Source organism: Trachypithecus francoisi, unplaced genomic scaffold (genome assembly GCF_009764315.1).
Source record: "Trachypithecus francoisi isolate TF-2019V2 unplaced genomic scaffold, Tfra_2.0 Lachesis_group19, whole genome shotgun sequence".
Taxonomy (NCBI): domain Eukaryota; kingdom Metazoa; phylum Chordata; class Mammalia; order Primates; family Cercopithecidae; genus Trachypithecus; species Trachypithecus francoisi.
Window position 1 is genome coordinate 33,072,683 of NW_022681464.1, and position 16,455 is coordinate 33,089,137.

At 37.4% G+C, this 16,455-nt stretch overlaps 1 non-coding gene and 1 pseudogene across 1 annotated transcript; both read left to right on the top strand.

Moving 5' to 3' along the window:
• The first annotated feature begins 3,453 nt into the window (after positions 1–3,453).
• Positions 3,454–3,556, top strand: LOC117064291. Its single transcript, XR_004429362.1, has one exon. It is a non-coding gene; the product is annotated as a small nucleolar RNA U13 (small nucleolar RNA).
• A 391-nt stretch (positions 3,557–3,947) lies between these two features.
• Positions 3,948–4,577, top strand: LOC117064250 (annotated as a pseudogene).
• The last annotated feature ends 11,878 nt before the right edge of the window (positions 4,578–16,455 follow it).

A 16,455-nucleotide genomic window follows, 5' to 3' on the forward strand; every position in this document is an offset into this window, starting at 1 on the left:
ATTATTAGTTTAAGAAATTACATGATACAATATATCAGCCTAGCAAAGTCATACTTGTATTCCATTAATATCTATAAATAAAAATAAATTAAAATTAAAATTTAAAAATAGATTAATAAAACAAAATTTTAAAAAGAAATTGCATAATAGTGGTCAAAAGATGTCTGAAACCAAGGTAGAAGTCATTATCTCAGTTAAGAAAAGGATCATCTACACACGATTAAAGTAAGTTAATATTAGCTTGTAATCCTTTCTCTTTCGAAAGCTGAGTCTGGAAGATCGTTTGAGGCCAGGAGTTTGAGAGCAGACTGGACAACATAGAGAGATGTTTCTCTACTAAAAATAAACAACACATTTTTTAAAAAAGCGAATTAACATTAAATTAGAGAAATTATTTAGGCCCTGTTAACATGACCTTGGAGATATGACAGTCATGCAGATATAGGTGGTTGCCCCCAGGTATAGTATAGTATAAGGGGTTGCCCCCTTAATACCATCTAAATGGGACATGAATCAGAACATAATAAAAATAATTATACATAAAAATTGAAATACTATAAAGCTATAGCGAAATCATGGCTCTAGGTTAACTACCAACCTCTTCAACAGCAACAGCATATTTTAAAACCTTTTGTCCTGGTTCTAATCAGAGTTCTTGACTTTTTGGCCTACTGTGGTGTCACTGGCCAGTCTTCTTCTGTGTCTCAAGTTGGTTCATTCTGAATGGGTCACTTTCATTTTTTTTTTTTTTTTTTGAGATAGAGTCTCACTCTGTTGCCCAGGTTGGAGGGCAGTGGCATGATCTCGGCTCACGGCAACCTCCGCCCTCCAAGTTCAAGCAATTCTCCTGCCTCAGCCTCCCGAGTAGCTGGGATTACAGGTGCCTGCCACCGTGCCTGGCTAACTTTTTGTGTTTTTAGTAGAGACAGGGTTTCACAATCTTGGCCAGGCTCGTCTTGAACTCTTGACCTCATGATCCACCTGCCTTGGCCTCCCAAAGTGCCAGGATTACAGGCGTGAACCACCACACCTGGCCCTGAATGGGTCACTTTCTTTAAGCTGATATATAAAATCTGGAAAGTTCTCAGTCTGTCTTAGAAGTTGATAAATTACAGATATTTAGGGAGGCATCTTCATAATAATAACTAGCATTTTCAGAAGTTTGCCACTTTGAAGTACATTTTTTTTGAGACAGAGTCTCACTCTGTCACCCAGGCTGGAGCACAATGGTGCAATCTTGGCTCACTGCAACCTCCACCTCCCAGGTTCAAGTGATTCTCATGCCTTGGCCACCTGAGCAGCTGGGACTACAGGCATGCACCACCACACCTGGCTAACTTTTACATTTTTAGTAGAGATGGTGTTTCATCATATTGTCCAGGCTGGTCTTGAACTCCTTCAGTAATCCGTCTGCCTCAGCCTCCCAAAGTGCTGGGATTACAGGTGTGAGCCACTGTGCCTGGCTGAAGTACTTTTTATACAGTGATGTGGTTTGGCTCTGTCCCCACCCAAATGATTGAATTATAGGTACGAGTCTTTCATGCACTGTTCTTGTGATAGTGAATGAGTCTTATGAGATCCGATGGTTTTAAAAAATGGGAGTTTCCCTGAACAAGCTCTCTCTTTACCTGCGGTCATCCATGTAAGATGTGACTTGCTCCTCCTTGCGTTTCAGCTTCTGCCATGATTGTGAGGCCTCCCCAGCCTCATGAGACTGTAAGTCCAATAAACCTCCTTGTTTTGTAAATTGCTTATTCTTGGGTATGTCTTTATCAGCAGCATGAAAATGGACTAATACATATAGTAACTCATTTAATTCTCACAAAGCATTGAGGTAAGTATTATTTAGAGATGAGGAAATAGTTACAGAGAGATTGGCAGCCTAGTTCTAGAAATCATGGGTTTTAACCATTACATTATACTGCTTTAGAGATGAACTAGATTTTGTCCTTACATTGATATTATTTTAGCCACTTTTGTAACAAGTATAAACTTGTTATTGTTGAAGTAATTACCTTTAAGTTCCCTTCAATAATGTACCTTCTCTGCCACTCAGTGGGAAGAAATGGTCTTATAGTCAAGTCCCCTTAAAAAAAGTCTCCCCCAACTGCTCAGAAGTCATTTATTCTGTATTAGTATTTTCCAAATGTATTTGACCTCAAAACACTCTTTTTTATAGCATACTTATTAACCCCTACCTAGTATTGACAGTATGTGAAGTATTCTATATGACACTAGTTTGGAAGAATGAGACAGTACTTTTATTCACGGTATTGTTGTGGTATAAATGTCCCCCGTGGAATAGCAGCCCAGATTAAAACTTCTAATAACTGTCTGGTTTTGCTGTTTATTTATGATGTCCTTTCATATGTATATTATATAAATCCTAGTTAAAATTATTTTAATCAGAAATGAAACTAACATGAGCTAGTTTAACCAACATCAAAAAAGGGGGATTTATTTTGAGGCTATAAAGTTATCCCAAGAGGAATATAGGGATGTGGTTATTTCTAAAGCAGGGAGTCAGTCTGGCTAAATGAGGAATTAGAACCAGAAAATAGCCTCATAACTCTCATTCTCTCTCTCTAGGGTCACTTGGTCTTTCATTTCTGCATCTATCTGCGAGTCTACTTCATCTTTCTTTGCAGTTCCGAGTGTCAGCTAAAATATCCCAGTGCTTTGAGATTTAGATAATATTGTCATGAACCATATTTCATATCCGGTGGGGCTCATGTGACTTCTGTGAGATTTCTACAAATTTCTGAATGAGAGAGCAGTGAGATAAGGGGGTGGAGGAATGCCAGGTTGATGTTCTGATGGTCACCTCTGGCTGTGGGTTTCTGTTGCCATATGTGATAGATTTTGTTGAAGGTTTGGGGGTTTATATCATAGGAATATAATCAGGATTGCTCATTGGGGATACTTTCAGACACTCCTGAGAAAATTCTTTTGGCCCTTCATCCAAAAAGTCCCTACACTTCAAACTTTCTTACTGACTTCTTTCTCCTTCTTTCCTGGAGACAGAAAAAACAGTTTTTTTCTGGTGCCATCCAGAGTAGTTTTACCATCTGCTTTGTTTCTGTGGCTTCTGATACCTATTCCCTCAGGGTCTTACATTCTATCCCAAGCTTCTCAAACAAGGATGTGTCCCTTTATGGTTGTGTTAGTGGCTGGGGCTAACTAGCAAATTTATTTTCTCACAGTCCTAGAGGTTAAAAGTCTGAGATTAGGTTATCAGCAGGGTTGTCTTTTTCTGAGGGCCGTGAAGGAAGGATCTGTTCAGGCTTCTTCTCGCTTTGTAGATGGAAATAATCTCCCTGCCCTTTCACATTGTCTTCCCCCGTGTGTGTCTGTGTCCACATTTCCACATCTTAGTAAGGGCACTGGTCATGTTGGATTAGGGCCCATCCTAATGACTTCACTTTAATTTAATTACCTCTTTAAAGAACCTAGGTTCTTTTGTGTTTCATAAAGTAATGATTGTGTTTTCACGTTATTGTGTGGGGTGTGCCTCCCTCAGACCTTGATACCAGTCTGCACATTACCTGACATGAAAAAGTTTAAAAAATGACCCTATCTCTAAATTCAGTTATATTCTGAGGTACTAAGGGCTGGGACTTCAACTTAAGAATTTTTGGGGCAGGGACGTAATTCAGCCTATAGCACTGGTAGTTTTTGTTAAGATAGTACATATGTTCCCATGTTACTTTTGCTTCAGTGTTTATGTTAGGGGAGGACGTTCTCCCTGAAGTAAATTAGTTTAAGCAAGCAGCCTTAGCTGATTAGAATTGGGTCTCAATTCCACATCACCAGGAGGAAGAATCAGATTAACAGTGGTTAGGTTATGTATCCACTTCAGAACATTCACTTTTGGCCAGAGATCAGGTTTTCTCATACCGTAAGGCTGATGGGGCCCATCCTTGTTGACTAGAAACAGTTTTCAGTAAAATGAGACAATTAGGAGCTGGTTAGTCCACTTAAGCATTTTCATCTACCATTTTAAAAAAAGTAGGCAATTGCAGTCATGTTCCCTGAGTTCCTGTCTCCCCGCCAGTGCTGCCTGGACGGCCTGCCAAAACTACAACACAGCTGCCATCAGCATTGCTGCCCATAAAGGAACGGAGCCCAGCAGTGGGTATGGCAGGATACGGCAGGAGCTGAAGACCCTTGTGATCTCTGGCAACAAAGGGATTTATGCCTTACCTGCATCAGACAACCTTTTGAAATCAGTAGGACTATCCCTGAAGCAGCTGGCACAGAAGACCTGAGATATAATGTTTCCCTGGAGTTCCCCAGTGGCTACCCATACAGTATGCCCTTGGTTAAGTTCCTCACGCCCTGCTACTATCTCAACGTGGACGCCCAGTGTAACACCTGTCTGGACATCCTGAAGGACAAGTGGTCTGCCCTGTATGATGTCAGGAACACCCTGCACTCCATCCACAGCCTACTAGTAGAACTCAACATTGATAGCCATTTGAACACACATGCTGCTGAGCTCTAGAAAAACTCCACAGCTTTTAAGAAATAACCTGCAAGAAATCTACTCAAAGCAGGTCTCCAGCTAGGAGCCCTGACTCAGGCTGCCCAACCTCTCCTTGTGTTGTCTCTTCATTTTTCCCTTAGATGGGAAATTTACTTGATTTCTGTAGAGAACTCTGTATCTTGAGCTGTGGTGTTTGTTATTTTTGTTTTGTTTCTGTTTTTTATTTTTTATTTTATTTTTGAGACAGGGTCTTGCTCTAACAGGGGTGCAATGGCATGATCACGGCTCACTGTAGCCTTGACCTCCTGGGCTAAATCCGTTTTGCCACCTCAGCCTCCCAAGCAACTGGAACCACAGGTGTAAGTCACAGTGCCAGGCTAATTTTTATTTTTATTTTTTGTAGACACAGGGTCTCCCTGTGTTATCCAGGCTGTCCTGGAACTCCAGAGATCAAGAGATCCTCCTACCTCATCCTCCCAAAGTGCTGGGATTATAGGCATGAACCACGACATTTGGCCCATTTCTGTTTTTAAAATTAAGTATCTGATTGAGCTCTTGTGATGTATATTAAATAAATACATTTTGCTTATTTTCTGTAAAAAAAACCTGTAAATTAAAATTTATTTAGAGTTGAAAAGAAAAGAGCACTATGGTATATTTTCTAATTTTAGTGGCTAAAGCCAACTTCAATAGTAGAATATACTCTTAAGAATGTACACTTACAAAAGAATGTATTACTTAGAAAACGCTGTGAGTGATCAAAACTTAAAAGAAAAATAACCTGAAATTGTTATTTTATATCTGTATTTAATGATGAAGTAATTGGTATACTTAAACTTCTGATATGAAGCCATAGAACTACAAAGCAAGATGAACTTATGGTTAAATATGCAACTTGCTTTGTCTGAAATTAGCCAAGTACTATACAGGTGCTAATGAATTCTCCAACTTGAGAAGACATGCAGTGAAAATTGCATCACTCTTTGGTTCTGTGTGCTGCTGTAAGCAGTGATTTTTTTTTTTTTTTTTTTTTGCCTACCTATAGTTTTTTTTCTTTAAGTTACTACCTTGTGCCAAATTAAGAGATATGAATTTGCAAATAGCTTCATTTTATGTGCCAGCAATAATTAGACTCACAAGGAAAAGTAACCTCAGCTACATTTACAAAAGTTAGTATTTTATATTTCACTCACTGGATATGTGTGTCACTACAACTTATTTTTTCTGTGACATATTTTAGAGATTTCCTATGTCTGAGAGTGTTGTGATCGGTGTCTTTAATGCCAGAGAAGTCATAATTAGCTGGAAACATGGCTGGAGGTCACATTTTCTAAGTAGGAGCATGCCGTTCTTGGAAAGCAGTGGCAAACTTGTATATATCTCCGTACCCCACTTTCCCCGCTCACCATTAGAGTAGTCTTGTTAAGAGTTTGAATTTCAAAGTGAGAAAGACCTGAGTTAAAATCCCAGTTCAACCATGTACTAATTGTAAGATCTTAGGTAAGTTACTGGGCTTCTGAGTGTAATTTCTTCATCTGTAAAAAGGAATGATAATATTATTACGAGGATTAAATGGGGTAATATTTGCAATATGCTTAGCAAGAGCTTGACACATAGTAAGTGTTTTAAAAGTAGTAACAATAACTAAATAATATTAATTATAAGTTTGAAGACCAGGTCTGGGGAAACAAAGTTGCATAGGCCATGGTCCCTATTTTCAAGGAACTCATAGACCAATGGAGTCTGTGACTCAAAAAGCATCACTGTAAAGGGGTAGGAGGATTATGGAGACGTTGCATAAAGAGCACAAAATTTCAGTTAGACAAGAAGAATATGTTCAAAAGATCTACTTTACCTCATGGTGATTATCATTAATAACAATAGATTGTATACTTGAAAATTGCTGAGAGTAGATTTTAAGTGTTCTCATGACCAAAAAATGGTATGTGAAGTAAATGGCTTGATTTAACCGTTACACAATATGTACGTATATCAAAACACCATGTTATACACCAGAAATACATGCAATGTTTATCAATTTAAAAAAGTATCACTGTAAATGTATCATTATATTGGAAATGTTCTTGGTACTGGATAGTTGGTTCTTGGTATTTCCATTAAGTGCTGTGTTATTGTTTTTTAAAATTACCTATAGATAATTTTTTCTCTTAACTTTGGATTTTAAGAACTTTACACCTAGAACAATGTATTGTAAATGACTCATTAGAACTGTAGGTATTGGCATTCTCTGTCCTGCTTTTACTTCTGTTTCAGCCCCACAGCTGTTGGGCTCTTTCTTAGGTGCCAAGAAGACAGCCAAGTGGGCATGATATCCAAATGATGGGCCATATTTACCCTAGAAGATGAGTTTTGGTCAAGATGGGAGGTTGAGAGGAAGGACTAGAATATGAGATGCAAACTCAGGAAATCTATCCAGAATTAAGGCAAAGAAAAACAGAATCAAGTCATTCAGTTGGTACGCAAGGCCAGGATTCCTCCAGGCACCTGTACCTTGGGAAAGAGGGACCAGAGAAACCTCAGGAACTCAAGAGAACTGGGTAGGAGCTCAAGCCAGGAGCCTGACATTTGCAAGAGCAGTGTCTAACCAGTGGGTAGGGTAGAGTGAAACAGGTGGAGAGAACAGCACTTTCAGTGTTCTAAGTGGGCTCTAAACCTTTTTTGACTGTTGATATTTATTTACTTATTCATATATTATACACATGTACACAATTATTATTATTATTATTATTATTATTATTTTTTTTTTTGGAGACGGAGTCTCGCTCTGTCGCCCGGGCTGGAGTGCAGTGGCCGGATCTCAGCTCACTGCAAGCTCCGCCTCCTGGGTTCACGCCATTCTCCTGCCTCAGCCTCCCGAGTAGCTGGGACTACAGGCGCCCGCCACCTCGCCCGGCTAATTTTTTTGTATTTTTTAGTAGAGACGGGGTTTCACCGTGTTAGCCAGGATGGTCTCGATCTCCTGACCTCGTGATCCGCCCGTCTCGGCCTCCCAAAGTGCTGGGATTACAGGCTTGAGCCACCGCGCCCGGCCTCATGTACACAATTATTAACGTCTTAGTTCAATAAATAATAAAGTTCATTGTTACTGATAACTGCAATTTTTTCAAATAGTTTAAAAAATAATTTTAAATTACTTTGGTTAGCTTCTTTCCAGACTTGATTATATTGTTACTGTTTTTAAATAAAGATGGGGCTGATGGAGATTGTGCTATTTTCTCGTTTGGTGTTGTGTGTGCATTGTTCCATGACCTTCAATTTGCCTTTTCTTTGCCTTTTAAAGCCATTGTGTGAGAGTGAATTTAGTAATCCATAAGTGCACTTAATTGGGCACATATAGGTAGAAATACATTGCCATACACTGAAACTCAGTGAATATTTAAGATATCTTATTTACTATTTATATTTGAAAACACCTGCTCTTCCCTCTGGTTTCTTCGCATATCGTGTAGAACATGTATCTTTTCCTAACATTCACAGGATAAACAGTCACAATATAATCCTTGTGTATTTTTCTGAACTGATAATGGAAGAAGTTGGGAGAAGTTAAGAATGTACTACTTTGTTTCTTATAAGGAAGAAAAAAGAGACAGATTGATGTATACAGCTGCAGAGAAGAGGAGAAAAGTGGAGGTTAAAGAGATGTGGGCAATCACTAGAGGGGGCAAGTTTTGGGATAAAGATATGAATACCGGATCTTTTGAGGAAGTTTTACTATTTGAAATTGAAGTAGCCTATTCTCCATATTTTTTATTCTGGTTATGTATTTTTGAGTAAATAAAAATGCTGCATTCTTTTAAACTGTCAATGAATGAGTGCAGCAGTATACACTAAAAATGTCTTTGCTTGCTTCTTCATTATCCAAATCCTGCCATGCTCAAGATCCGTCTTTTCCAAGTAGCCTATACTAGACTCCAGACTGTGTTTTCTGGAAATGCCAGCAACAGTATCTCCCATCTTGAATGCTTTTTTATACAATAACCTTGGCACTCTTTCCTTCACTGAAAAGGCTATACAGATGCAGATAAGTGCATAAAAGGATCAATAGCCATTAGCAAAGTGCAAATTAAAAATACAATAAGATATTCTTAAGATAATTATTGTAACAGCTAACATTTAAAAATTATGATACCACCAAATACTGGTGAGAATGGATAGAAATTGGATCTCTCATACATTGCTGACAGGAATATAAAATAGTACAGCTGCTGTGGAAAATGGTTTGGCAGTTTCTTAAAAAACTGAACACACTTTGGAGTTCGAGACCAGCCTGGCCAACATGGTGAAACCATGTCTCTACGAAAAATACAAAAATTAGCTGGGCATGGTGGTGCACATCTCTAATCCCAGCTACTCAGGAGGCTGAGAAAGGAGAATTCCTTGAACCCGGGAGGTGGAGGCTGCAGTGAGCCGAGATCATGCCACTGCACTCCAGCCTGGGTGACAACGACTCCATCTTGGAAAACAAACAAAACAAAACAAAAAGCGAAACATAACATATGATTCAGCATTGTACTCCTTGGTATTTGCCCAAAGGGGTTGAAAACTTGTGTTCGTACAAAAATCCTTACACAGATGTTCATGGCAGCCTAATTTATAATAGCTCCAAACCAGAAACATTAAAATGTTCTACAATAAGTGAAGAATGTTGCAAGCAGTGAATACTACAGGGAATACTACTTAATAAAAAGGAATGAACTGTTGATACACATAATCATTTAGATGGCTCTCATTATGCTAAGTGAAAAACAATCTCAAAAGGTCACATGTTGTATAATTTTGTTTATATAATGTTCTCGAAATTACAAAATTACAGAGTTTGCCAGGGGTTTGGGATGGGGAGGTGGTGTGATTGTAAAGGGGTAGCATGAGGGAGATCTTTGTGGTGATAGTTCTGTATCTTAATTTCAGTGGTAGTGAGTGATAAAATGGCACAGAAAAATGACAATGTCAATTTCCTGGTTTTAAATAACTCTAAGTACTGGGATGTATCTAGTGGGGAAGCTAGCAGGTACATGAAAACTTCTTGTACTATCTTTGCAACTTCGTGTGAATCTATAATTATTTCCACACACAAAGTTAAAAAATACAAGAGATTAAATTTAGATTAGACCCTCATCAGGCTTTGTCTCCACTCCTTCCCTGCTCCTGGAAAAAGCAGCAGAGGGGCATGGGCAGGGCACACCAAAAATACGTTATAATTTCTCTTGTGAGTTTTTCTTTGACCCCAGTATTAAGTAGAATTGTGTTATTTAATTTCCAGATATTTGTAGATTTTCTATATATCGTATGATGAATTTCTAATTTAATTCCATTGTATATAACATCTTAAACTTTTTAACTTTTTTTTTTTTTTATAATTCTTTAAGTTCTGGGGTACATGTGCAGAACATGCAGTTTTGTTACATAGGTATACACGTGCCATGGTGGTTTGCTGCATCAACCCGTCACCTACATTAGGTATTTCTCCTAATGCTATTCCTCCCCTAGACCCCCACCCCCCAACAGGCCCTGGTGTATGATGTTCCCCTGTTTGTGTCCATGTGTTCTCATTGTTCAACTCCCACTTATGAGTGAGAACATGAGGTATTTGGTTTTCTGTTCCTGTGATAGTTTGCTGAGAATGATGGTTTCCAACTTCATCCATGTCCCTGCAAAGGACATGAACTCACCCTTTTTATGACTGCATAGTATTCCATGGTGTATATGTGCCACCTTTTCTTTATCCAGTCTATCATTGATGGGCATTTGGGTTGGTTCCAAGTCTTTGCTATTGTGAATAGTGCCGCAGTAAACATACATGTGCATGTGTCTTTATAGTAGAATGATTTATAATCCTCTGGGTATGTATCCAGTATTGGGATTGCTGGGTCAAATGATATTTCTAGTTCTATATCCTTGAGGAATTGCCACACTGTCTTCCACAACGGTTGAACTAATTTACACTCCCACCAACAGTGTAAAAGCGATCCTGTTTCTCCACATCCTCTCCAGCATCTGTTGTTTCCTGACTTTTTAATGATCGCCATTCTAACTGGTGTGAAATGGTGTCTCATTGTGGTTTTGATTTGCATTTCTCTAATGACAAGTGAAGATGGGCATTTTTTCATATCTTTGTTGGCTGCATAAATGTCTTCTTTTGAGAAGTGTCTGTTCATATTCTTTGCCCACTTTTTGATGAGGTTGTTTTTTTCTTGTAAATGTGTTTAAGTTCTTTGTAGATTCTGGATATTAGCCCTTTGTCAGATGGATAGATTGCAAAAATTTTCTCCCGTTCTGTAGGCCACCTGTTCGCTCTGATGGTAGTTTCTTTTCTTGTGCAGAAGCTCTTTAGTTTAATTAGATACCATTTGTCAATTTTGGCTTTTGTTGCCATTGCTTTTGGTGTTTTAGACATGAAGTCTTTGCCCATGCCTGTGTCCTGAATGGTATCGCCCAGGTTTTCTTCTAGGATTTTTATGGTTTTAGGTCTTATGTTTAAGTCTTTAATCCATCTTGAGTTAATTTTTGTATAAGATGTAAGGAAGGGGTCCAGTTTCAGTTTTCCGCATATGGCTAGCCAGTTTTCCCAACACCATTTGTTAAATAGGGGATCTTTCCCCCATTGCTTGTTTGTGTCAGGTCTGTCAAAGATCTGATGGGTGTAGATGTGTGGTGTTATTTCTGAGGCCTCTGTTCTGTTCCATTGGTCTATATATCTGTTTTGGTACTAGTACCATGCTGTTTTGGTTACTGTAGCCTTGTAGTATAGTTTGAAGTCAGGTAGCATGATGCCTCCAGCTTTGTTCTTTTTGCTTAGGATTGTCTTGGCTATGCAGGCTCTTTTTCAGTTCCATATGAAGTTTAAAGTAGAAACTTTTTAACTTTATTGAGAATGTATAGCTTAGTATATATGAATATTTTACCTTAGTGAATTTACTATGTACATTTGAGTAGAATGCACATTCTGCAGTTGTTGGCTGAGTGTTTTATAAATATTAATGAGGTAAATACTATTGACCATTTATTTCCTTGCTGACTTTTTTGCCTAATTGTTATCAGTTTATGAGAGAGAGCTATTACAATCTCTAATATTATTTGTAGATTTGCCTATTAATATTCTTTCCTTTATTTCTATTAATATTTGCCTAATGAATTTTGGAGTTCTTCTTAAGTACATACATATTTATTTTATTTTTTGAGACAAGGCATCACTCTATTGCCCAAGCTGGAGTGCAGTGGCATGATCATAGCTCACTGTAACCTAAAATTCCTGGGCATTAAGTGATCCTCCTGAGTAGCTATGACTACAGGTATGTGCTATCATGCCTGGCTAATTTTTAAATTTTTGTAGATACGTGGTCTCACTGGTTGCCCAGGCTGCTCTTGAACTCCTTGGCTCAAGTAATCCTGTCGTCTTAACTTCCCAAAGTGCTGGTAATATAGGCATGAGCTACCATGTCCAGACTACATAGATATTTAGATTGTTAGGTCTTCCTGATGAATTGTTCTTCTTATCATTGTGAAATTTCTTGCTTTATCCTTTGTAATATTCTTTATCTTGAGTCCTACTTTGTCTGATATCAAAATAGTCATACAACTTCCCATTTTCATGATGTTTATTTTTCCGTTCTTTTACTTTCAGTTACTTTGTGTCATATGTTTTTTATCTCTGCTCTTCACAGTGTATGATTTCTATTGACCTGCCTTCATATTCACTGACTCTTTCGGTTGCCATCTCCATTATGCTATTATGCTCATTTACTGAATTTTTCATTTCAGTTATTGTATATTTTTCAGTTTAGGACCTCCATTTAATTCATTTTTAAAAAAATAATAGCCTTACAGGAAATATTTAATATAATGTAATTCACTCATTTAACATGTATAATTCAATGACTTTTAGTATATTTACAAATATATACCAGCATCACCACATTCATTTTTAGAACACTTTCATCACCTCAGAAAGAAAACCTTTAGTTATCACCCTTAATTTTTTTTCCCACTCCTTAGGCACCACTAACCTACTTTCCATCTCTATAGATTTACCTATTCTGGACATTTCATACAAATTAAATCATACAATGTGTGATCTTCTGTCTGACTTTTTTTCACTTAGCAAAAGGTTTTCAAGGTTCATTGATGTAGTATGCATCTGAACTTCATTCTTTTATATTGCCAAATAATATTTAATTAGATAGATATGCCACATTTTGTTTATCCATTTGTCTGTTGATGGACATTGGGTTATTTCCATCCTTAACTATAATAAATAATACTGCTATAAACATTTGCATTCCAGTTTTTGTGTGGACATATATTTTTATTTCTCCAAGATAGATACCTAGGAGTGAAATTACTAGGTTATATGGTAACTATATGTTTAACTGATTAACTGCTAGACTGTTTTCCAAAGTGGCTACACTATTTTACATTTCCACCAGCAGTGTACACGGATTCTGATTTCTCCACTTGTTATCTGACATTTTTACTTTAGCCATCCTAGTGAGTGTGAAGAAGTATCTCATCGTGGTTTTAGTTTGCATTTCCCTGATGGCTAATGATGTGGAGTATCTTCATGTATATATTGACCATTTGGTTTAGATGTACTATTTTGAATATTTTGCTTTTCTTGACTATAGGCCACATTTTCTTATTTGTTCCTTGACTCAGGGTCTTATAAAGATAAAAATTCAGTTATTGGCTGGTCTTGGAAGAGCTCTGGGTCCTCTTCCAAGTTCATGTGGTTGTGGCAGAATTCAGTTCTCTGTGGTTGTATGACTGAAATCCCCATTTCCTTGCTGCCTGTAATTAGGGACCACTCTCAGCTCCTAGAGACCACTTGCATTTCTTGCCACATAAGCCTCACCATTTTAAAGCCAGTAATGAGGAACATTTTATACATTAAATCTCCCTCATGCTTTGACTCTCTGGCTTCTTCTGGCCCACCTGGATAACTTCTTTATCTACAGTGAACTGATTTAGGATATCTACAAAATTCCTTTTCGGGAGTACCTAGATTTGTGCTTGACTGCATAACTGGACAAAAGTTATGTACACTAGACTGGAAATGTTAGGGCCATCTTCAAATTCTGCTTATGACAATTAGTGTAGCTCTACCAGCTTTTAATTTTGTTAGTGACAGCATAGTGTATTTTTTTTCTATAATAGTAACTTTTCTGTGCTGTAAGGTTTAAATATCTTCTTAACAGCAGATTAACAGCTGGATTTAAGAAAGTAACAATTTTGGAGTCTCCAGTGTGTGAGTTTACGCCACTTAGTGATTACTGACATATTTAGAATTATTTTTTATCATCTTTTGTGCTTCCATTTACTCTGTTCTGTTTTTTCTCTGTATCTGTCACTTCTCTCCCCCTCTTTTGGTTTGATAATTACATATTCTGTAATTTCAGTGGTTTTCTTAAAATTAATTATTTTATTAACAAGTCTAAAGTTAATATATCTGTCCTCCAGACAAATAAGTCAGGAACCTTAAAATTATGTTAATTCCAATTGTCTCACTTTAATCTTAGAGAAAAAATGGATTGCTTATACATGAATGATAGTCTGCTGACAGATTTCTCATCAGCATCAGCAGAATACAGCAAATAAGTATCTTCTAACAATTGAGGTAAATGAACTGTCTGCTTAAAAGTCAATAACCAACAAAAATATCATTCGAGGGCAAAACTCACGGATTCTTCCCAAGAGAACACTAAATGATATACTTCAGTCACAAGAAAACAGTGCCTAAGAGTGGGATGTAAGTAACAATGTTTATCAAAGAGACTGGTAAATATACTGATACATTTTTATAAACATGGACTATAAAAAGTAATACTAAGAATAATTCTGTGGGATAGTTTCGCATTTTTTTACAGATGGAGAAAAGAAGAGTGGAGAAGCTAAGTATCAAACTTGTATGAGGTCACACAGCCAAAGACTACAGCTAGGAGAATGTCCTCTAGCTTAGAAATGATGTGAGACTTGGCCAGGCGCGGAGGCTCACGCCTGTAATCCCAGCACTTTGGGAGGCCAAAGCGGGCGGATCACGAGGTCAGGAGATCGAGACCATCCTGGCGAACACGGTGAAACCCCGTCTCTACTGAAAATACAAAAACTAGCCAGGCGTGGTGGCAGGTGCCTGTAGTCCCAGCTTCTAGGGAGGCTGAGGCAGGAGAATGGCGTGAACCCGGGAGGCGGAGCTTGCAGTGAGCAAAAAAAAAAAAAAAAATGACGTGACACTCAAAAAGCAATTCTAACAATCTGCATTTATTCTTTTAGCTCATTTGTGACCCAGAGAGTTCTAATGTCTGTGAGTTTTAGAATGTATAAGAAAAATTTACTCCGGCACTATCCTTTGAATTAGAACATGGAACAACAAGGTCCTATAAATTGTGATAATTTATCTTATTTGAAATCCCAGTTATGCAGAGTGATTTTTCAGTCACTAGCATAATTACAGAAACTTTGAGAAATATTAAGTATTTGGTGGTGATATGACCATGTTCAGAGCCAAAAGAGAAGCCAAATTGAATAAACAAAATTGTCTTAGTAAATAGCAAAATGTAGAGTTCTTCTGTATTTGGAGGTAAATTCTAAACAATAAAACACATGTGATGTTTTGTTTTTTAAAAAGATCACCTGATTTGTTCTTAAACCAGGCTTACAAGCTACAATATAATCTTTTAAAATTATAGGTAATTACAAAAAGGCACATTAAACTTCAGTTAATCACAGTTGTTTCAAAAATATGTCCCTTCTCTTAACAAAGCAGTAACTCAGCCAAAACTTGGATAAACTGGCATTTCCTTAGATCACATGTTTCATTCCTAAACACAATGCCCCTTGTGTTTCTTTCAGGTGTCCATACTTTCTCTGAAAAATAGATCTCCCCTTCCAAAGCTTGAGCATTATCTGCTCTTTGTTTGAAAATAAATGCATTGTTCATGTAGGGACTAGTAACGCAGGTGTTTTACCTCTCTTTTCCCAGTCAGGCTGATTCTTAAGCCTTTTATGAAATCAGTTCAGTTTAGTCAAATCTCTGACATCCACTTTTTATTGCCGTTTCCCTTGATGGCTATAATATAAACCCTAAATACAACAAGATCATCTTTTATTCCATTATGTTTACCTCTTTCTTCTACAACAGTTATCTTAGAAGATGTTTACATTTTTAGTTAATATCTCAAGTGTTGCCAGCATTCTGCTTTCTTCTCACTTCTCGAAGACTAACTCTGGGGCAAGGCCAAAGTTCAGATCAAGCATTAATAGTTCACGTTGCTTTCATTTTTCCTAAACTCCTTAAGGTACCCAGATTTGCTCCTGTCACTGGAAAGCACTATCTAAAAGCTCTGCATGAAATTAAACTCCCTGACGTGTAAGCAAACTGAATAAAGCCATGGAAGCATGTATTGAAGCAAGTCTTCCTGAGTGAGGCATGAGAAACATTAACATTCTTAACACAGCAAGGATTGGTGTTGGGTGTCAGGTAACTGATTGTGTCTTCTGAAATACAGAGTTTCAACCCCTCATTTTATTTCCGAACAATCACTTTTATGTTACTCTCTAGAGAATGAGGAGGATCGGATCTCAGATCATGGGGCATGCTATAGCTGAGAAGGGAAAAAGGGGAGCAGAATTAAAGACTTCATCTCTTCAATGCAGAGGATAGTAATTGATATTACTTATCAAAGTATCTCTTTTCTAGCTATGTAACATGAAGTTTCAAGCAATTTATTATTGTCATTCTTGTCTCAGTTGTGTACATAATACCCTTTTCCTGTCATTTATGATAATATAAAGTATATTTCAGTAAAATGTGGTATATATTTTAGGTTTTTATCATATTGTTTTCATGGATAAGAGGTTTAACAATTTCATGTTTTATTATAAATGTTAGAAAGTTTATATGAAAATGGTGAATAATCAGTAATCTAGCTTCTTTTTCTAATTGCAGTGTTTTTCAT